The sequence below is a fragment of the Lissotriton vulgaris genome, chromosome 8, assembly GCF_964263255.1.
Source record: "Lissotriton vulgaris chromosome 8, aLisVul1.2, whole genome shotgun sequence".
Lineage (NCBI taxonomy): Eukaryota > Metazoa > Chordata > Amphibia > Caudata > Salamandridae > Lissotriton > Lissotriton vulgaris.
The window spans coordinates 527,867,895-527,888,640 of record NC_141696.1 but is presented as its reverse complement, the minus strand read 5'-3'; the positions used below and the strand labels follow the sequence as shown (position 1 = coordinate 527,888,640).

Below are 20,746 nucleotides of genomic sequence, written 5' to 3'. Positions count from 1 at the left end.
CCCAGTTTAGACCTGGCCATATGCAAATCAGTCTTGACCCTGTGCCTCATGGGAACAGTCCAGCCCGAACTGCCAATTCTGTCCATCAATTTATTCTTTTTGCATTGGTCACCAAGAGTGGGACGGGTATGCTAGACTTGGGTCCCGTGCTCTCCATGCCACTGGAATCAAGCTATCCTGGCTGGTGAGGGCTGAAAGCCCGAAACCGGTCCTAGGATGCTGGTTTCCAGTCCAGGCAGGACCTGGCCTGGCAGTTCGGACTGGACTTTTCCCCTGGGGCACAGGGTCAAGACTGATTTGCATATAGCTGGGTCCAAACTGGAATGACACGTTGAGCAAAAAACGATGGATTAAGGCCCAGATCTCTGTACTGGGGTGAATGTATGACATTGTTCTGCATTCTGTTCATCAATTGTTCTTTTTGCATTTGGCAGTTTTCAGGCAATTCTGGTCGCTCCCAGGCATTTCGGGACATTCTGTGTCGTTACTTTCCAGGGCCTGGGCAGACAGTATTGCATAGCTGTAATCGCTCCTCCTAGACCAGGTGTGTTTCTTGGCGTTTGCAAAAGGAGATTGAGCCTGTGGGCTTCAATGTAGTGCAAGTTCTTAATTTCCTGGCTGAATGGGCAGAGGAAGGGGTGGCACATCCCTCCATTAATGTTTTCCGCTCTGCTATTTCAGCTGACCGCGCGCTGCTTTGCAGACAGACTCATTCCTGTTAATTCCTGAGGTTGTACCGAATTGATGACGACTTTGGTAGCAGCGGTTTTCTCTCCGCTGATTAGCCCGACCTACGGGCGGACTCTGAACTTCTCCACTATCAATATCCAAATTCAAGGTTTCATACGTCTTTACCCATTCATGTATTGAAGTTCCACGCTTGGGCATAATACCCCTTTCACCATCCTCTCCCAAGACAAGCAACCATTTGGTTCTTTGCCCCGTCCTCCCCGTCCTAATGAAGACCCCACTGCAAGGAGATAATTAGTACCTGCTACTATATAGGGGTCGAAACGTTGACAGCTCTGTGTACTTTTCAGCTCTACCCCATGATTATGAAAATTTGTATACTATGTGGAGCATGATATTTCTCTAAGGATTTCCTGCATTAATGATGTATACGTCTATGTCTGACTTACAATACATAGTACAGTGAGGCCGCTTGGCCGGTTTTATGTCACTATCCTTTATCACTACCCTTCACCTTACCACTTCCCTCCTTTCCAGGGGCACTTTGAATACTTTTTGAATTACATTTATAAACGTGGTTGGCAATTTAAATACGACAACATTGTGAATAAACAACAATGTTTGTAAATTTATTGTAACAAATTTTTGTGTTACTTATGATATATAGTTATTTTTTCATTGCTGGGACCCCTCTTCTCAGTACCATTAATACCCAGGTCCCAGTGACTCATTTTGGGTGAACCCTTCTTATATACATTCTGCTATTTCAGCTGGCCATGCCCCCACTGATGGGGCCCCAGTAGAGTAACACCAGTTTGTGTGCAGACTGCTCAGAGGGATTTGGTTTTCGCATGCCCCAGAACATAGCTACTCTGCTCTTTCGGACATCAATTTGGTGCTTAACCTTTTCTTATCCTGGCAACCAAACAGGTTCTTGTCCAGGAATGTGATTTCTACCAATTTGGCTGTTATTTTGCCTGGTGTCCTGCAGGCGAGTTTCGGGCGTAAAAGTCCTCGACATCTCAGGCAGGATTTTTTCCCTGGAAGGGGCGACTTTCACAGTGAGTAGAAGAACTAAGTCCCTTAGTCAGTTCTTTCATGAATGCCTACAGCAATTATCAGCAAGCGATCTCTGGAACCTTAATCCTAGTCATATAGTCTTTAAAACAAGCATCAAGAAGCACATCCGTATAACACCGACAAAGCTCTTTACTGCACATGCATGCTTTCGTTTGGCGAAATCAACTCTTACCAGCTGGCTTCTTTTCCATCATCCCTGTCCTGCACATACCTCTTGTACTTAAAATTGCAGTTTATGGCACTTAGATTGGAGGAATGGCATTTCCTGAATCATTTACCTCTTTGGCATCGTACATCAGATGAACTACAGTGGAGGGGCTGCAGGGACTTGGTGGAGTCCTTGGCGCATGTTGTATGCCTCTGCCCTGCATTGCTGGCTCAGTGCAGACTAAAACGGAGTGGAACAGATTGGTAGTCCGGTCCTGTAGGCAGGCAATTATTGTGGCATTGAACCCAGAGAACACTGTTTAAACATAAGCCTCACAATCTTTATTCATCGGATATATCGCAAACTCAACAAGCAAATTGCAGGTCCGGTATCAACCTTGAGGAACGGGCATAGGTGACTAAAACAACAGCAAACCCATGAAGCACTATCCCAGTAAAACCGGTGTGTCCTGCCCCTACAATACTATGGAATGCGATCAACGACTCGAGACCGATTATTGACAATTGACAGCTTTTCCATCAAACTGTTCTCATCTTTTGGGTCACCTTGCAACTCAGTGTCTTGAGTTTTTAGCAGCAACACTTATCTTTTCTTTAAATTATTAATTGGTTTTAATGCTATTCTGTTGCCATGTTGTTCAGTGCAAATGATTGTCATTTTGCACAGGAAGAATGTTAACTTTTACATTCAAAAGATACTACTTTGTTCAGCATAGAACAGCTTTTTGCCTTCTATCCTTATTAAAGGGGGATGCTGTTCGGTTTGCTGTAAGCCTCTTTCAATACCTCTACTGACATGCCGAAAGATAATGTGGTTTTATAATTTGCAGTCGTATTATATTTAGGTCATTTTAATTTCTCAGTTTTGTATATGTATGGTATGTACGTCTCGCTTTTAGGATTATATTTTTTATCAAATAAGGTACCATTTACACAATCCCATACTCGAATACTTTCCTTTCCATTGTTCCCAGACTCCCCTTAAACAGTGACTGGTACAACACCTTAAAGCATACGAAGACTTGACAATGGAGGTCTGTCCTCCGGGTGAAAACCAATCGTTCATTGCACTAAGAAATCCATACAAGTGAGTGTCCTCCAAGACGATAGCCCGCTGAGTTATGCAGGCGGCAGATATTGATACCAATATCTTTGGCGCTCATTCCACAACAGGTGCTGACGTACAAGGACAGGTACAACATGAGGAGTATCTCTCTCGTACAATATATTATCATAAACCGATGATTGAAAACGAGAACTTCAGTTTTGTTTTGATTTATTTTATATCCCCCAATTATTTCGAATTTACAAAATTCCCTCATCGCCATTTCCAAATTATGATGGTTAGGCTTCAGATATAAAATGATATTGTCCGCAAAAAGTTTCAATTTGGCCATACCCGCAATTGGGGCCTTAATTGCCGCTTTGTCACGCATTCTAATGGCTAAAGGTTCTATAAAAAAAGTAAAAAGCAGTGGGGAGAGCGGGCATCCTGGTCTTGTCCCCTGGTTAATTTTTACTGTACCAGTCTATTACGTATGAATTACCGCCTGAGCGCCCTATAAATGTTTTGCTGCATTAAAATGACTTGGGAAGGGATATCAAATCTATCAAGGGCAAAAAACAAAGTGTTCCAGTTCACCAGATTGAATGCTTTCTACGCATCGACCATCATGATGCAGGCCGGGATGGAGTTGGTGTTACAATAATCCTATATTAAAAATTCTGTATTTGCTGCCATGGATCTTCCTGCTATAAAGCCAGCCTGGTCTTTGTGAATTGTTTCCTACGCAGCCCATAAAAAGCGCCGCACCCACACCTTCATTAAAATCTTGTAATCAGAATTAAGGAGGCTGATGGGCCTATAAGATTTGACATCCTTCGGGTTCTAATATTTTTTTCTTTTTACAGAGCAGACCACAATTGTCTCCTTAAAAACGAGGCAACCTGGTCACCATTTTTGATATAATTAAACAGTTTTTTCAAGGGTGGAATCAATTCTTCTGAGAAAGCCTTATAAAACTCTATAGGGAACCCGTCCTCTCCACACGCTTTGGCTCCAGCTGTAGATTTATTGGCTACCAAAAATCTTAGAGCTTTCTAAATCTGACTTTAACTGGTCTATCGGAGAATCGGATCATCTAGAAATATATTTACATTGTCGAAGTACTCCTGTATAGTCCCTCCCCCCACCAGATATTCAGTAGTGTAGAGCTGCCGGAAATCTTCCAAAAAGATCTGTGGAATCTCATAACCATTTGTTACTTCTACTCTGGTCTTGGGGTTAATTACCTTTGAAACAAAAGCTGCTTCTTGTTTAGTTTTGTTAGAGCAGGATAGCAATTTGCCAACCATCTGACTATCCTCGTAAACTTTTTGTTGGTAGGAGCGGGAGATACTAATCTCTTCTAAAACAAAGAAGTCTCTTCGGGCCTTTCTAGCATTGTCCAATTGGTGTGGCCGTGACATGATCCTCTGAGCCTGTGCCCTTTCCACCTCTCCCTGCAGTTCTGCAATTTTGTCCCGTTGAGTTCTCTACTGGGCTGCAGAGAAGGAAATAATCTGTCCTCGAGCTGCGGCCTTAAACCCCCCCCCCCCCCCCCCAACCGCAAAGGGTCAAGCCGTCTCCTCACTGATCAAGAAATACTCCGCGATCCATTCTCTAAAATGACCAAACCATTTTTGATCTTAGAGAAGGAGGCGATCCATCTGCCACCTGGATCGCTCCCTTTGCGCTTCACCAAACTCAAGCCCTATATAAGAGTAGTCAGAGAAGGGGTTAAACCCAATATCTGCCTTTAGGGCAAAGCGGGATTTCGATGTTAAAAAGAAGTCAATTTAGGATGCTGTCTGATAACGGATGTGAATGGCAAGTATAACAAAAAAACAAACAAAAATAAATAAATAAATAAATTAAATTAAAAAAAATTAAAAAAAGGTATTGGCTTTCCGCCAGGGATCTACTAATTGGTAGTCTTGCCTAATAACCTTGAAGATTCTTTTAGTATTTGGTTTCAGTAGTTTTTTGTTTTTATTTGTGGTATCCTTCTTCAGATCCTGTATATAATTAAAGTCTCCCCCGATAATAATTTGCTCGGGGTCCCCCCTCATGAGTTCATTGATTTTTGACTAGCCCCGAGGCGTCTTCTGTGACCGGGCTATAATAGTTTACAAAATGTAAAATCCCTTCAACTCATCATAAACTGATGATGATTACATTAGACTGGCACAGGGAGCGTCCACTGATCCCTAATTGGTGTTTCAAAGTGGAGACCCTGGAGGATCCAGTATTTCGACACACAATAGGTGAGGCTATCACCCATTATTTTGCCCACAACACAAATTTTGCCCTAACAGAATGGGATGCGTTTAAAACCATTATATGGGGCAAATGCATATCTGAGGTGGTAGGCGTTAGACACACCCAGATATCTGACAGAGGAGCAGGAGCGTGCAGTGCGGGAGCTGGAAAAGTACCGCCATAAGTGACAGGACTCAAAGCACCCACTCTTGGAGGCGTGAGAATGTCTGGCAGCTTGCAAGTAGAAGCTCCGCTGCTTCCATTATCGCAAATATGATTAGGGCCATGCCGAACCGACAGGGTGGGCATACTATTGGCGTGGCTGGCCAGTCCCTTACCCAGGAGCTCCCCAATACTCTATGTTAACTCGCCAACTGGGAAAACCCTCTAGGGACAGGTAGCTATTAACAATACCTTTAAAGACTACTATGAAGCCCTGTACATGCCTCCGCCTCCTCAGGATCAAGAGTCTGTTGAGGAATTCCTGAACTATTGGCTACTGGCCTTCTATCACACACACATATGCTTATTCACACTGATCAGTGTGGCTTCATACCAGGTTGCAATACAGCTATAAATGTCTGCCAATTAATGTTGATCATGGAGACACACCCACCGTAGGAGGTTATTTATTATTTATATTAACAATTTATAAAGCGCCCAAATACCTGTAGGTGTCTCGGCGCTATGTACTGAAAGGATAAGCCGGTGCCGACGATGCCTATTCTTTGAATAGACAGGTCTTTATTCGTTTTCTGAATTGTAGCAGTGTGGAACTTACCTTGATCTGCAGGGGAAGAGAGTTCCACAGTTTAGATGTAGCCACTATGAAGCTTCTGTCACCCCAGTTTATACTCTTAGTCCTGGGGACGATCAGAAGATTGGCCTCCGCTGAACGAAGAGATCTATTGGCCAAGAAAGCTTTCTTCAGACATTCTGGTCCTGTGTTGTGAATTGCTGTATATGCAATGCAGAGAGCCTTGAACTTTGTTCTGCTTCTTACGGGCAGCCAGTGGAGCTGTCGCACCACATTGGATATGGAGTGAAACTTTAGGGTACCGGTTAGCATCCTAGCGGCTGCATTCGGTATCAGCTGCAACCTACCCAAACCCCTTTCTTGGGCACTGATTAACAGGCTATTGCAATAGTCAACCTTTGACAGGACTAGAGCACAGATTAAAGTTCTCCCGGTGCGGACTGGGATGAATGGTAACAAGCGTGGAGATCGATACTGAGAAAGCATTTGATAGCCTCCGGTGAGACTATCTATATCGAGTGATGGATAAAATGGGGTTGGGTGGTGGATCCACCCAATGGACCAAATTACTATATACTAATCCTACCGCACGAGTCTGCACTGGTGGGATGATATCTCACACATATACAGTGGGTAAGGGCACCAGGCAGGAATGCCCTCTTTCCCCTCTATTGTTTGCCACTGCGATTGAGCCACTAGCCATGGAGCAAGTATGTGCATCAATACCATAGGCTGGACCGACACAGTACTTCTTATGAAATAACTTTCGATGCAGAACTACTATTCTTTCTGAAAAACAGAGGTGGACCTTCCGGGGGAGATTTATTTGTTGAGGCGCTTTGGAGTCCACTCAAGTCTCAGCATTAACTGGCAGAAGTCACCCATTTCCTCCCCCCCCCCCCCATCTATAATATGCCTATCCCACACTTTGTTTATCATGGGAGGGCTCCTGCATGAAATAACTAGGCGTCAAAATATATCACAATAAGCAAGATGTCAACATAGGTGCGGCAATTAGAGCACGGCGGGCCAACATAGGTTTCTGGAGAATGCTTCCTCTGTCAGTCGTGGGTCGCATTGCGATCTCAAAGATGGTGATGCTTCCAAGCCTGCTCTATATCCCATAAAATGTTTGCTGAAATGGATACACTATTAGTGGAGCTGATCTGAGGGGCGGGAGATGCAGAGTGACATTAGCCAAACTGCAAGAGCCCAATATCAGATGGTGGCCTAGCGGCATCAGGGTTTAAAGCATATTACCTGGCGGCCCAGATTCAGTGGTTCATACAATGGCTTCACTCTTGCTTGCATCCCCCATAGATTCTTCCATTGCGTGTGCCGGACCTCTTTCTGCTCTCCCAAATCCTCCTGGTCCCCACAAGCCCTATTCCGGAGTGCTCTGATGCAATACGCACTATAGGACAAGCCTAGCAGCGCTGCTGGAGTGTGCTAGATCACACAGACTTATTCGCCTGACACCCCAGTGCAATGCCTGGCCGCCCTGAGGGACACTGGAGAGGATATGTGACTGGGTGGAATGGGGTATTACCCGCATATGAGACCTGTACCAAGAGGGAATCCTGATGCCATTTGAAGAGCTATCTGAGCAACAGGAGCTATCTCCAGGATAATTCTTGCTCCATCGAGCAGTAGTAGTAACCATAAGAGGCCACTGGCGAACCAGACTGCGGGAACCCCCTACTAACCAAAGCAGTTGAAACCTGTGCACCACGACAGGTAGGATTAGAGCGGTCACCCTCTCCTACCAAGCAATAAGAGAGGATATCAATTTGCCCCTGGGAGAACTGCAACAGTAGTGGGAGAAAGACCCAGGGCTCCCGATCTCAGACTCTAGCTAGGCCACAATTCTGACCCATATATATTCACAATACACAATTCTCTTATGTGATACGAATAAAACAATATCTCTGTACCACTTTATGCCTTGGAAGTTCAGATACTTGCTCTTATCACACAGTCAATGTTTTATTTTTCTTGAACACAATAAAAAATGTGGTTATAAAAACTAAAAGGAAAATGCACTTCTCTGCAGTAGGAGTATTAACAGCTTGTCAAAAATGTTTTAAAGATGATTCGAGTGCATTACCAATTGGTCCTACTGTGTGAATGGTAACAGGGAAAGAAGAGGACACAGCAGAGAAGGAAAGGGGCATCAAGCAAGGCAGAAAGAGGCACCACCAAGGGATGGGATGAATAAAGGAACGACAACCAGTGGTAAATGACTGAAATGGTGAGATGAAGGTATGGGGAAACAATGAATGTATTCATATTTCTGTATATGATTATTGTATGTACTCCCCTTATCTCTCTATGCTCCATCGCATAGCCCATTCCTACTCGTGCACTCAGGTTATATTGAGCTGTTATGTTTGTACTAGTTGATTCAATGCCCATTAGATTCCCCATGTTAGACTAATGTTCTGATTTGTTACCTTTGCCTCAAATTGTAAAGCGCTCTGATATCATTCGGGATCAAGTTCGCGCTATATAAAACTTTATAAATAAATAAATTCATGAAGGGACAGAAGTTGAGAAAGGGGCAAAGAGATAAAGAAACAAAAATGATGAAAGGAGGGAAGGCGGGAATAAAGAAGGGTAAGGTAGGAAAGAAGGGACAAAGTAGTACCAGAAAACAGTCTGAGGGAAGACAGGAATGTATGAATAAAAAGTCAGGAAGGAATGAGGAGAGATCAGAACAGCTTAAAGAAAAGACAGGGTCATAAAGAAGGACCAATAAAGGGAAGGAATGAATAAGGAATTAACAGAAAGAAGAAAGATAGACAATCACGGGAGAAACAGACTTAGTAAAGAAAGCAATCAAGGAAGAGGTAATAGAGGGACGGAGAAAGAAGAGGAAGGACACAAAGTAAGAAATGGAAAATATAAAAAATAAAATAGGGAGAAGGCGAAAATAAAGAGTGAGTAAAGAAAGGAAGGGATACGGACAAACAATAAAGAAATACAGATATTACTGAGGCAGGAGACCGCAAATGGACGGCAACAGATGGGAAACTGAAAGATTTACATTTCTTCCCCGACTGTTAGTTATTGAACTTGGAACTAGAAAACATTGGTCTTAAACCCAGAGTCCCCATTTGATCAAAGCTTAGGAGCATTATTAAAACACTAGAGTTCTTCCTCAATTTACAAATGTAAAAAAAATTGAGGGAGAGGATGAAAATGCTGGCTCAGATTGCTGCATATTTTTTCATACATGGTTAGTTTTGCCTCAACTTATTTTTGCAAATTAGAAGGGTAGGGTATGTCCCTCCCTCATTCTTCCATCTTCGGTAAAAGGGTGTTTGCAGTGCACAGTTTTAAATCCAAAGGTTGTTACGTCAAAATGAGTGTTCTGAAGTCCAAAAGCAACTTCTCCAAGTCCTGGACCAATTCAACAATGTTAAATTGGAATGGGTTTTCTTGTTTCTCAATATGAAAAGGAAACACGGAAGAAACATACAATAGGAAAAGCCAACTATTTCAATGCCACCAGTGTTAAACTAGTTTAACATTATATTGTTGCACATTCTACATTTAATAAAAGTTTGTTTTAAAAAAAATAGCCAACCATTTACTCGATCGTAATCCTTCTGCTTTACCCTACGGTTCTAAAAGAGTTGAATGCATGCTCTATTGAATTTCAAGCCATGCCAATTTGTTTAACTATTCATACATAAGTAAATCGAACACTTTTTTCCCTGCAACATTTCCAAGTTAAAAAAACGTAAAACAATGTATGAATTCAATGACTATTAGTGAATTTTAATTTTTTTTCCTGGTATTTTGTAAACTAAAACGTCTATAGAAATATGTCATTATAGGAACATAGGTTGAACCATGGATTTTTGTGGTCAAGGCAAACATCAATAGCCATCAGTTCTAAAATATACTGCAATTACATATTGAAGCATCTCTAATACACTTACTAAAATAAGGATTCTGCAACTGTCTGAAAAAAGTACATACAAAATATTCTCGTACCTGTGCTCCTTTAACCACACTGCCACAAATGTTTTTTTCTCTTAAAACAGCTCAAACTCTGTTCAATACATTGCAATCACTTGCACAGAGACCATACAGTCTTGCAGTAGCCACAATAGATGGTGGCACAACTAACACCATACCTTAAGGCTAATTTTGGTTAGTGATCACTTAATTTCTGCTGATAAACACATTGATGGAAATATTCAAATACACAACCAACATTACAAATAAACCAGTTTATAGTCCTTGGCACATTGGTTTCAGGCCTGAAACCATCCTGTTCAGCAAAGCAACATGGGCAGTAAGAAATCACCAAAACCCAACAAGAGGCAACAAATTGATGCGGTTAGTGGACATATGAGGAAAATCAGTTAGGTAGCACCAAAGCACGTTTGAAATGCTGCATGCACCTCTTGCAAGATAGTTAGCCCCAACACCCGCACCTTCCAAAGCCAGTCATCAATCAGGCAGTTTAGAAGTAATTTTCCGTGCAATCGATTTCTGAAAAGCATCCCATCTCACCCATGCCACCAATATTGTAGATTTAATTACCAATAGTTTTCAAGGGGGATCAAATTGGTTTATGCCTTAGAATGTTCTTAATCATAAGATATCCTCAGACAAACCTCCCCAGTCTTCATTCTGGCTCTACAAACACAAAATGAAGCAACATAAATAACGGATTTAACACAAGATTAATGGTTGAAGGTTTATGAAGATGTAGGAGAAAAACAACACTGTGAATAATCCCTTATAGGTTGAGTCATAAAGCAAATGCTCTCACCAACTCCTTATTTGAAGCACATCGCCTTGGAAAATAACACACTGGAGCACTAGTTCTTATTTTACAGCATTTTAACAAACACTACGAATAGACATTTTGAGTTACAGTACATGAAGCTGGAAGTTTTTATTTGCAGAACACCTCCGACTTGACATGTACATAATACTTCTCACCTAAGCCAGAAGGCTTGCCACAAACCTATATAAAATGTCAAAATTTGATGCTTGTGGTCACACAAACTTATCAGATTCAGGATACTGGTCCCAAGCGAGCTCCCTTTTCAAGAAGTGGTTGTAAATCAGTATATTTAAGGACAGGGAAAGACCAATTCTGGTAGCATAGATAGTAAATATATGACGTAGTGGGCTGTTCTCCCTGATTTGTTGCCAAACGTATGCCCCTGATGACCACTTCTGTAACTCAATAGTGTCACATATCCGTAAAGGTACATTTTGTAGCAACTCTGATGGCTTAATTACATGTAATTCCCTTTAGAGTGATATTGCTCAATATGTAACTCTTACTAGTTCAGACTCATGTCAAGCGCTTTCTTTTGCCTTGCAAACTCTCTGCTCAGACCATGTAAATATGATATATGCATAATGTTCCTAAGAAGTAAAAAAAATAAGTTCTACACTAATAACATTCTACTAAATGAATTACCAGGCGTTTTACACGCTTATAAATATTGAGTTTCCATTTTATACTACATCTCCATACCGATGCATCCTTCACACAAAACATTTTGTATTATTCTGGAGAACAGGGACTATCAGAAATAACCTGTTTCATGGGCAAGATGTCAACATACTAATTGCCATTGTGACGGCACTGCAGGCCTGGGGTAGATGGGAGTCAAGCTGGTAGAATAATCAGTCTTGGACAGGTCTTCAGATATTAAGTGGCTTTCACTTACACCTTCATCTAGTGCTCAATCACTTCTGATCTTGCAGTACCGGAGTCTCCATATGCCGGGAGAGGTCAATCATCATTGCCTCTAGTTAGATTTCAGGATCTGGCGTTGGTCTTCTTGAGCATTGGGATGTCTGATATTAAAGGATCTTTTGAAATTTTTCAAGTATGAAGAGTGGGACCAGAAATCAACATGAAGTGGTGCACTAAATCACTTACTATAATCATCACGTTGAATGTTGCTTTACCTTCTCACTGTAAATGGTTTCCTATTTCCAAACACTAGCAGGCATGATATTATCCATGAAAACACCAGGGTATAAAAAAAAAAGCACAGTAGGGTGAGGAGAGCAATCCGAGCAAACGCAGGAGGGCTCGGTAAATAATAAAACACACTCATATAAAGGTGTGAGCATGGTTACACATCTCAAAGGCGGGATTCTCCCTCGAATGTAACAACTGTAACAAAGATAGGAAGGACAAAACATAATTAAGATTTTCGTTAAGTGATTCGCCACTGCAGTCAGATTTTCCTGGGCGGCAGGAAGAAGTGTGGCATGCTGTAGACTACCACCAATGAGAGCAAACGGTGGGAGAAGGAAGCATCAAGTCACATAAGTTACATGGAGTAAACTGTAAGTTTCCTTTGGATGAAGAATGCTGGCTAAAAGTGCCAAAACGTAAGTAAATAGCATATCATTTTAGTAAAATCACAAAGCCTTGGCTAATACCAGACCTAAAGAGTCGGGGATAGTACTAGAATCATGTCAAATGAGGTGCAGCAACAAAAGGAAGAAGTTTGAATTTTGGAGATGCTGCAGACCTCAGAACAGGTCTGTCATAGTCCCAGGTAATTAAAGCTTGCATAACCATTTCCAGAGATTACTAGGAAAAGATCAGTGGACATCCTTAAAATAGAAGATTCTACACATTAATCTCAGATCAAAGAGTTAGTCTAAGCTGCATTTCTTTTATTTGGAACAAGACATAGGTCAGTTAATGTTAGATCCAAGATTTTACATTGCATAAACATACACAGGGACCAATTAATGGACAAACATCAAGTGGCCAGCCTAGAGGATCTCTGACCACTAGAAAGAACCATGTGCTGAAGTTAAATGGCTAAAAGACTAAGAGCTATTTGCATTTTGATAGCAGGTTTGTAGTGGAAGAGCTGGCCTTCAGAATACTGGGAGGTTGGATTCATTTGAAGGTCAGTCTCATGTACCTCAGGCCTTAAGCACCAACCCTAGGGACAGCCAGCGGGCTGTGTCTGGCCAGTCTACTTCTCTAGCCCCCACGGTTCCTGCAGCATCAGACAGTGAGACAGTGAATAGCCCTCTACCTGCTCTTCCCTCCACACACTGTACACAGCTTCTTTATTACCCCCTAGCTCAAGCGGGAACTTGGGCTGTCAGGGGACCACCATGGATAGTAATGGTAGAGTACCTAGGTCCGGACTGCTCCTGGCAGAAGCCCATGCCCCATTTCAGAATCACCCGGTGATTGACCTAGCGCCAGCCTTCTGACCATATGTTGTCGTCCTTGTAGAGAGTCCCACAGGTGCGCGAGGGACAGAAGGAGGCCCGGGGGAAGCTCACCAACAAAGTATTAGATCGGATGGTGAGATAAAGAAATGTTCCCCTCTCCCAAGCGAATAGCATTTTTCTAATCCGTAGAGTGAGGTGGTTGGGTTTAAGCAAGACAGGTTGCACTAGAGACTGTGTGGTAATCAATTTTAGGTCTCCCATTTGTTTGAATGCTTACTCTAGGGTCAACTTAGTAGACGGGAGGGTTCCTCGGGCATTGACTTGCTTCCATTGGGCTATTTAATAAACCACATTACCTTTATAGGACAGATGTCCCTCAACGTGCACAGACCGTTCCTGCTTTAGTTCATGGGTGGTTCATGGGTGTATTTGGTTTCTCCACTTTTAATCACTTCAATATCCTTGCTGATGTTGACTGACAAACTCCCCTAGTGGGCTTCCATAGACATGTTCCATTTGAGGTAATGCATGCAAGGAGTTTGGGCGTCGTAAACGCATTGAGGGGCTTTACTAGGCTGTTCTTGAATGATACTTTAGCAACGAAGAGCAGGACTCCCTAACGCCACTATGACTGGGTGATCTAAGTTGGTTGCACTGGGTGCCTTTCCAGCCATGAGACCTCCTGCAGTAAAAAAAAAAATTAAAAAAAAACACACAGCCAGAGGGCCTAGTTTGAGTCAGAGTTTACAATTGAGCACCCACATCCAGAGGGGACCCAACGATTTCCTCTCCCATAGCCAGTATGCCACAGATGCAGCCCAAGTCCAATCTCCTTAGCAGCAAGCTGCTCCCTTTTTTTAGAGCACCTCCCTGATCCCTAGCCCTTGCATAGACGGAGGTGGAGGCTAGCCCTACAGATGTACTAGCCCTACCTAGGCCAGTCCTACCTTTTAATTTGCTCTCCTGGAACACTGCTGGGCTTGCTTTCAAGCTGGATTGCCCTGATTGAGCCCAGTTCATTGACTTCCATGACCTCTGCCTATTCCAGGAAATCTAGTGCGTTGAATGTAATAGGTCAACTTCAGTAAGGCAGCTCTATCCACAGACAAGGGGTGACCATCAGGGGTGAGCGGGGCAGACTGCTTGGGTGCGCACAGCCCTCACCTGCAAGGTGGAAGAACTTAAAATTTCCTCCCCGGACATCTTGTGCATCTCTCTGATTTTCCAACAATTGGCTCTGTACATTTACAATGTGCACCATAGACCTGGAACACAAAGGAAAATGCTACTTACCAGTATGCATCTGTTCTTGGCATGTGCGCACACAGGAAACTCTCCTTACTTTGCCGGTATTTGCTGGACTTTCTTCCTTGCTGGGGGATCCTGTTTGTGACCCGACCTGCTCTGCATCAGCCCATTGCCGCATCCGGTCTCTCCCCGCTGCCGCAGCTTCTTCTACCTCAGCACGGCCGCAGTGGGGGGGGGGGGGGGGGGGGGGGGGGGGAGGGGTCCGAGGGGCACAGACACTACAGCTACCAGGAGCCGCTTCCGGGAGGATACGCGCCAGGAGGCGATTTAAATTCAGCCCTGCCCTCCGCGTAGCGGGACGCCGGGCGAAGCCAGGGCAATGGGCATGCCCTCTGTGGCCCTCAGAGGCCTGAGGAGACTGGGCCATATCTCTTCTATCAGTAACTATTAAGGTACTGTTACATTTGGTACAACCACCGTTAGACTTACTTTTCCATCCGGTGTTTAACTACTGCTGTCAGAGTTGATCCTGCCTCCTGTTGGCGATTTTTGTAGCATAAGCCCTTGGTATAGATAAGGAACTAATCACGTCGTCGAGGGCTCAGATGGGAAGAAAATCCTTGGTGGGGGGGGTCATTATGGGGGACGCTCGACCAGTTCATCATCAGAGCGGCGTCCATGCTGGAGCATGAGATTGCTATAACGGAGCGACGCATTTCCTTAAGTCCCCTACCTACAGCGGTCTCTCCTGTATCCTTACCCATCACGAAGGGATCGTGTCATAGCGACATTAGTATACCCCATCTGCTTAAAAATGTCACCACGCCTCCTGAGCCCAAAAGGCCCTAAAGTAGCAGTGATTCGAGTGCTGATCATGTTACAGACTTAGTCCTGGGGGACTCTATTTCACCAAAGCCCCCAAATCCTGGGGTTGGCAATAAAGGGCGGGCCCAAATTACAGCCAAAGGACGACCGTTAAAAAAGAAAAGAGGGGGAAATAAACAAATGGGGAGACAGGCTAAACAAACCAAGATAAACTTATGCTCTCCAATTAAAGATTCTAATGAAGTAGGAAAAGTGGTCATGAATGAAAATCTAGAACAGGGCCCACAGCCCCTTAGCTTAATACAGGAGTTGACAGGGAATATTGAAACTCTAATGAAATCTCTCATCCTGCCACTCGTGGAAAGGCTGAAGAGGGTGGCTTTCCAGCTGGGGTCCATAGAAAAAGCTGCAAGTGTTAATACAGCTTTATTGAAGGACCTAACACCCAATACTAATATCAGACCTTCTGCCCCAAACCCTATGACATACTACCAGTAAGACTACTATGCCGCCAGACCCCCCACACATAGCTCCAGTAAATACACAGACCACTACCAGGGCGATAGGATCACCAAGGTCCAAGGGAGTTCAGAGTAATGAAACTAGAGCAAGGACCACACCACGCAACAGTGAAAGGGGCGATTCAACCTCTAGAAAGAACACTGGACCAATTCAACATATCGACCTCCCCCAGAGGCGGTCCCGTATGTTGCAGTACTGACCAGGGTAGCAGAACTATCCCAAGAGAAATTAGAAAGCTATTGGGAACTTAAAAATAAGGTTATGTACTGGTTGCGGATGAACAGACCCTTACCCCCTAATATTAACGGGGAAATACTGAACGTGCGAAGGCTTAAATGGGTAGGCCAGAGGCCAAAAGATTCCAAAGGGGACATAGTAATAATTAACTTCAGAGACCGTAGAGATGTAAAATTCTTTAATGACTGGTATCAGGAATGTGGGGGAGAGGGTATTCAGATTCACAACCTGAGTTACTTTTATCCAAGGTGTTTCCAGCCCCATCAACTCAAGAAATCCAATTGTCTCTTAACTCGGGGGGGCCTCAGCCTTCAATGTACCTACTAGAAATAGATATGAGGCATTGAATGGCCTAGACGGCGTAGACTGACTAACCCCCGAGCTTTCAGTGGGGGTTGACAAGATGATAGTGCAAGTGGAAAGTACAGTGGACAAAATACTCGTATCTAATATAGATATGCCCATTACCATGGCCCCTACAATAGGTGGTAGCTCCAATAACAGCATCTCAAAGCGTGCCCCAAGTAAATATGCAATTGTCTTAAGACCTTCTATTGGGCCAGCTACTGAGTCCCTTAATACCGGTGTGAGATCCACTACTCAACGGGTACAATCAACAAGATCATTTGTTAATAAAAACTGGGAAAGGTCTCCACTAACAACCGCATTTGCTGGTTGCGTGGAAACCTTTGAAGTCTTCCAGGGTGAACCCCCCAAGGCTAGTTTGCCACCGACAACTCCATCTTCTAATAGTATAATTAGCTTGAACGTCGCAGGTCTGTCTGCCAAAATTAATGATCCCACATGGCAGTCAATTACATTAAATCATTCCATCATCTGCGCCCAAGAAACCTGGGTTAATACAGAACTTCATATAGTAGGATATAAAACCTTTTCTACTCCAGCCATTCCTAGCCTCAGAGGTAGATACAAGGGGGGCCTCTGTACTTACATCTCAGTTAATACGGGTCTCCTAGATGTTAAATTCATTTCTAACGTTTATTATCAAATCATGATCATGTCATGGGGACCTTTGCAAAATAAGGCTCTGGTAAATTTTTATAACAATATCCCCCCTTCCCAAATGGAGTTTACCATTAAAAATCTTTTGAAGGACCTAACCAAAATTGAGGACCAAATGACCAACGATATGGCCCTGTTATGGGTTGGGGATTTTAATTGTTCTCTCTGCTCCCAAGGTTCAGAGGGTATCTGTGGGTTGGGAGAGGATTCCGAAGGGCCTATATAAAACACTATATCAGCCCAATTTACGTTATCATTTATCAATGAGGTGTGTGCCTCTACTAAATCTTTTAGACCAACATTTAACGGGAGGGGAAAAAATTCTACTATTGACTTTACACTCCATTCAACCCGTTATGCAGGCACGGTATTAAACTGGGAGACCTTGGACACTGTACTCCGTGATCATTACCCTTTAGTTGTCGAATTAAAGATGAGGGACGGCGATTTAAGCCGCAAGAGCAACATTGCTTACAGCTTAACCCCAAAACTCACATCCAAAAATGGGTTCCGCATTAAATGGGATAAGGTTGAACCCACACACTTTTTACAAAAACTTGTTAAAAATAACCAGGAGGATTTTAAAGTCTGTCTTTCAGCAAAAGCCGATGCCCACAGCATTGTTGGTTCATTTAAAAAAATCTCTGTGGGTATCAAACATTTATCGACCAAAGCCCCTCGTAACCCATCTAAGGGATCCTGTGGCTGGTTTAATGGGAACTGTACTAAGGCGCTCACTGCCCTGAAAAAAGCCCTCCACTCTAGCCCAAAATCCAAAGAGATCCAGCTAGCTAGATGTGTTTATCGGAGAGCCCTAAATAGTAGGAAAAGGGAGTTAAAAATGCAGGCGTGGTCTGATCTTGGCGCAGCTGATGACCGGAATGACAATATTGCCTTCTGGAAGGCAGTTAACGCTCCGTTCCTCCAAGACCACCAGGGTCCCCAAATAGATCAAGCTATTACAGCTCAAAGCTGGGTCAAACACTTTGAAGGCCTCTACAACGGAGCTGAACCCTCTAGACTGTCTCCCGATAATCGGGGGCACTCCTGCCAGATACAGATAGTACCTCCTTCCCATTGGGCATTCAATTTCGCTTGGATGAAGTGAGTAAGGCAATCAGAGAAAGCCCGGCAGGGAAGGCCCCAGGGCCGGACTGTGTTCCTGTGGAATTTTTCAAAAGCGTTCCAGATCTTTGGGCACCTCTTCTGACCCGCGTGCTCAATTCTGCCAACATTGGGTTTATCCCTACCTGGGCGGAAGCCATAGTAGTCCAGATTTATAAAAAGGGCGATAGGAATGATCCTGCCTGCTATAGGCCAATTTCATCACTTGATGGCAGGATCATTCTTAACCGCATGCAGGAGTGGTTGGGGGAACATGAAATCGTGTCCGACCTGCAATATGGGTTCAGGACAGGTAAAGGGACCATCAAGCAGGGACTTAATCTGGCTATAATTACAGCCAAGTACATCCATGCGAAAAGGAGAAACCTGTTCGTTACTTATGTGGATCTTAGTTACGCATTCGATTGTGTCGACCATGGAACGCTTTGGCAGACATCGGCCTGGACAACCAAATACTTACTTTCATCAAGGAAATGTACCATGGGGCTGGTGCCTGTGTGAGATCTGGTAGAAAGGGCAAGTGCTCTGATATGTTTAAAATCCAAGAGGAGTTAGACAGGGGTGCATTCTTGCCCCCCTGCTCTTTACGCTCTATATAAACAAGGTTGGCACAATTTTGAGCGAGGACTATCCCACAGCAAATGGAACTCCCATCCCCATACTGCTCTACGTGGACGACGCGGCGATCATGACCCAGACGAGGGTAGGCCTACAAAAGGCGGTGTCCAAAGTCTCGGACTACATGAAAAGTAAGGGCCTACACGTGAATGTTTCTAAAACCTATACAATGCCGTGTGGACCCAAGACCCGAAGATTACCTTGTCCAATAACCTTGGATGGTAGAGCGGTCAAACTCACTGACAGATTTTGTTAGCTTGGAGTTCACTTTGAGAGGAAGGTTTCTTGGCAACCTGCTGTGGCTGCTCAGGTTCTAGCTTTCACAAAAGCCACCGGAGCTCTGGTGAACTTTGCTAAGAGATTGGGTGGGAGGCCAGTTAAAGAACTACTCCAGATTTTTAAGGCTAAATGCATTTCTACAGGGACATATGGGGCTGGGCTCTGGGGGATGGAGCAGGTGGAAACCATCCAACACGTTGAGAATCGTTTCTTACGCTATCTACTGGCAACCCCCAGGAGCACGGCAACATATGTGATACACATGGAAGTAGCTATGCCATATGTCACTGATATTATCAAGCTATCACCAGTATTGCTATGGCACAATGTATGGGTAAATCAAGAGACCCCTCTGAATAGAAAGATCTTAATGGACTGCCTAGCAATGGATGGAGCCACTAATATTAAATGGCTCTCATATGTTAAAGCCTTGCTGGAAGAAACTGGTCTCTCCCAATTGTTTGTACTAACCCAGAAAGCATGGTAAACATCTCAAGATCTGCCCTTAAAAAACACCTATTGGCACACTTGGAAAGCAAAAGATGGCGGGAAGAGAGGCATAAGAAGACGGTCATGGCTCACGATTTGGTCACTCCTAACAAGGGCGTTCAGTTGTACCTCCTGATAGAACAACCCCTCTTTTCTCGTATGCTTCTGACTCGTTTTAGGCTGGAAACCTTTTATAGGTTAATAACCTTCCCACAGTGTAATAACTGGTGTAAAGAAAAGCGACTTTGCCATTGTGACAACGTCTCCTACCAGTCTAATATTCACTGTACTTTCTTTTATACTGTTCCGAGGCAAAAAATCTTGAAACCTCTACTTGTATTCTGGCGTTTGATGTCATGTAGAGGGGCTTACGACAAACTAAGATCACTAGATAATGAACGTACCATCTTTGTTGTATCCTCCCTACTGAGAGCTGTTAACAGGTACAGAAACACGATGCAAGCCTAAAATGATGCCCGAATATGCTTTATTCTGTGGGCTTTTACTGGCTCAATCTAAATCATTTTATATGGTCAAGATAACAAATCATGAAACTTCTTGTTTTTAATTCTTGTACCTTAATGATGAAATGACAATGTGGCATTTTAATTAACTTTGAAACTGTAAAATTTTAACTGACTTTATCTGTATGCTTTTATGAACTTGTTTTTACAATTCGAATAAAGCTTTTTGAAATTGTTTTGTGTCCCTAAATATCTACTGCCCAACATCATAAGACTTCATTAGCACAATTATGCCCAGGTGAGGTGTGGTCCACTAGACGAGCTGAAAGATCGCTTTCCCGTCACAAGAGGGGTCAGACAAGGTTGCGTCTTAGCTGCCGCCCTTTTTATAATTTATTTAAATTATCCAGTCCGAATGCTTCCATTTCTAACGATAATGGCATTACTCCTAGTCCTACTCCCTCGCCTTCCTTCCATACAATTGAGGCTCCGCCTCCCACCCAGACCCACCCCCAGCATAAAAACTCTGCCCGCCCCCTCCTCCACCTGTACGTAAACAAGCCGAGCTAGCACTCAGTTGAACCGCACCGGGAGGGAGGGAGGGAGGGTCCTCGAAGGAAGGCGAGGGAGTAGGACTAGGAGTAATGCCATTATCGTTAGAAATGGAAGCATTACCTCCCGTCCCTCCCTCGCCTTCCTTCCATACAATTGAGGACATAGCAAGCAGAA

General features: G+C 43.7%; 1 protein-coding gene across 4 annotated transcripts in view; it reads right to left on the bottom strand.

The window, feature by feature from the left end:
* The window catches only part of AP1S2 (adaptor related protein complex 1 subunit sigma 2), a 148,193-nt gene that overhangs the window by 89,169 nt on the left and 38,278 nt on the right, over nt 1-20,746 (bottom strand). For 2 of the 4 annotated variants that reach the window (XR_015299290.1, XR_015299291.1), the window contains exon 5: nt 10,554-10,649. The exons of the other annotated variants lie outside the window; for them this stretch is intronic. The gene's annotated coding sequence lies outside the window, so the exon portion shown is untranslated. The remainder of the gene's footprint in view (nt 1-10,553; nt 10,650-20,746) is intronic. 4 annotated transcript variants of the gene reach the window in all.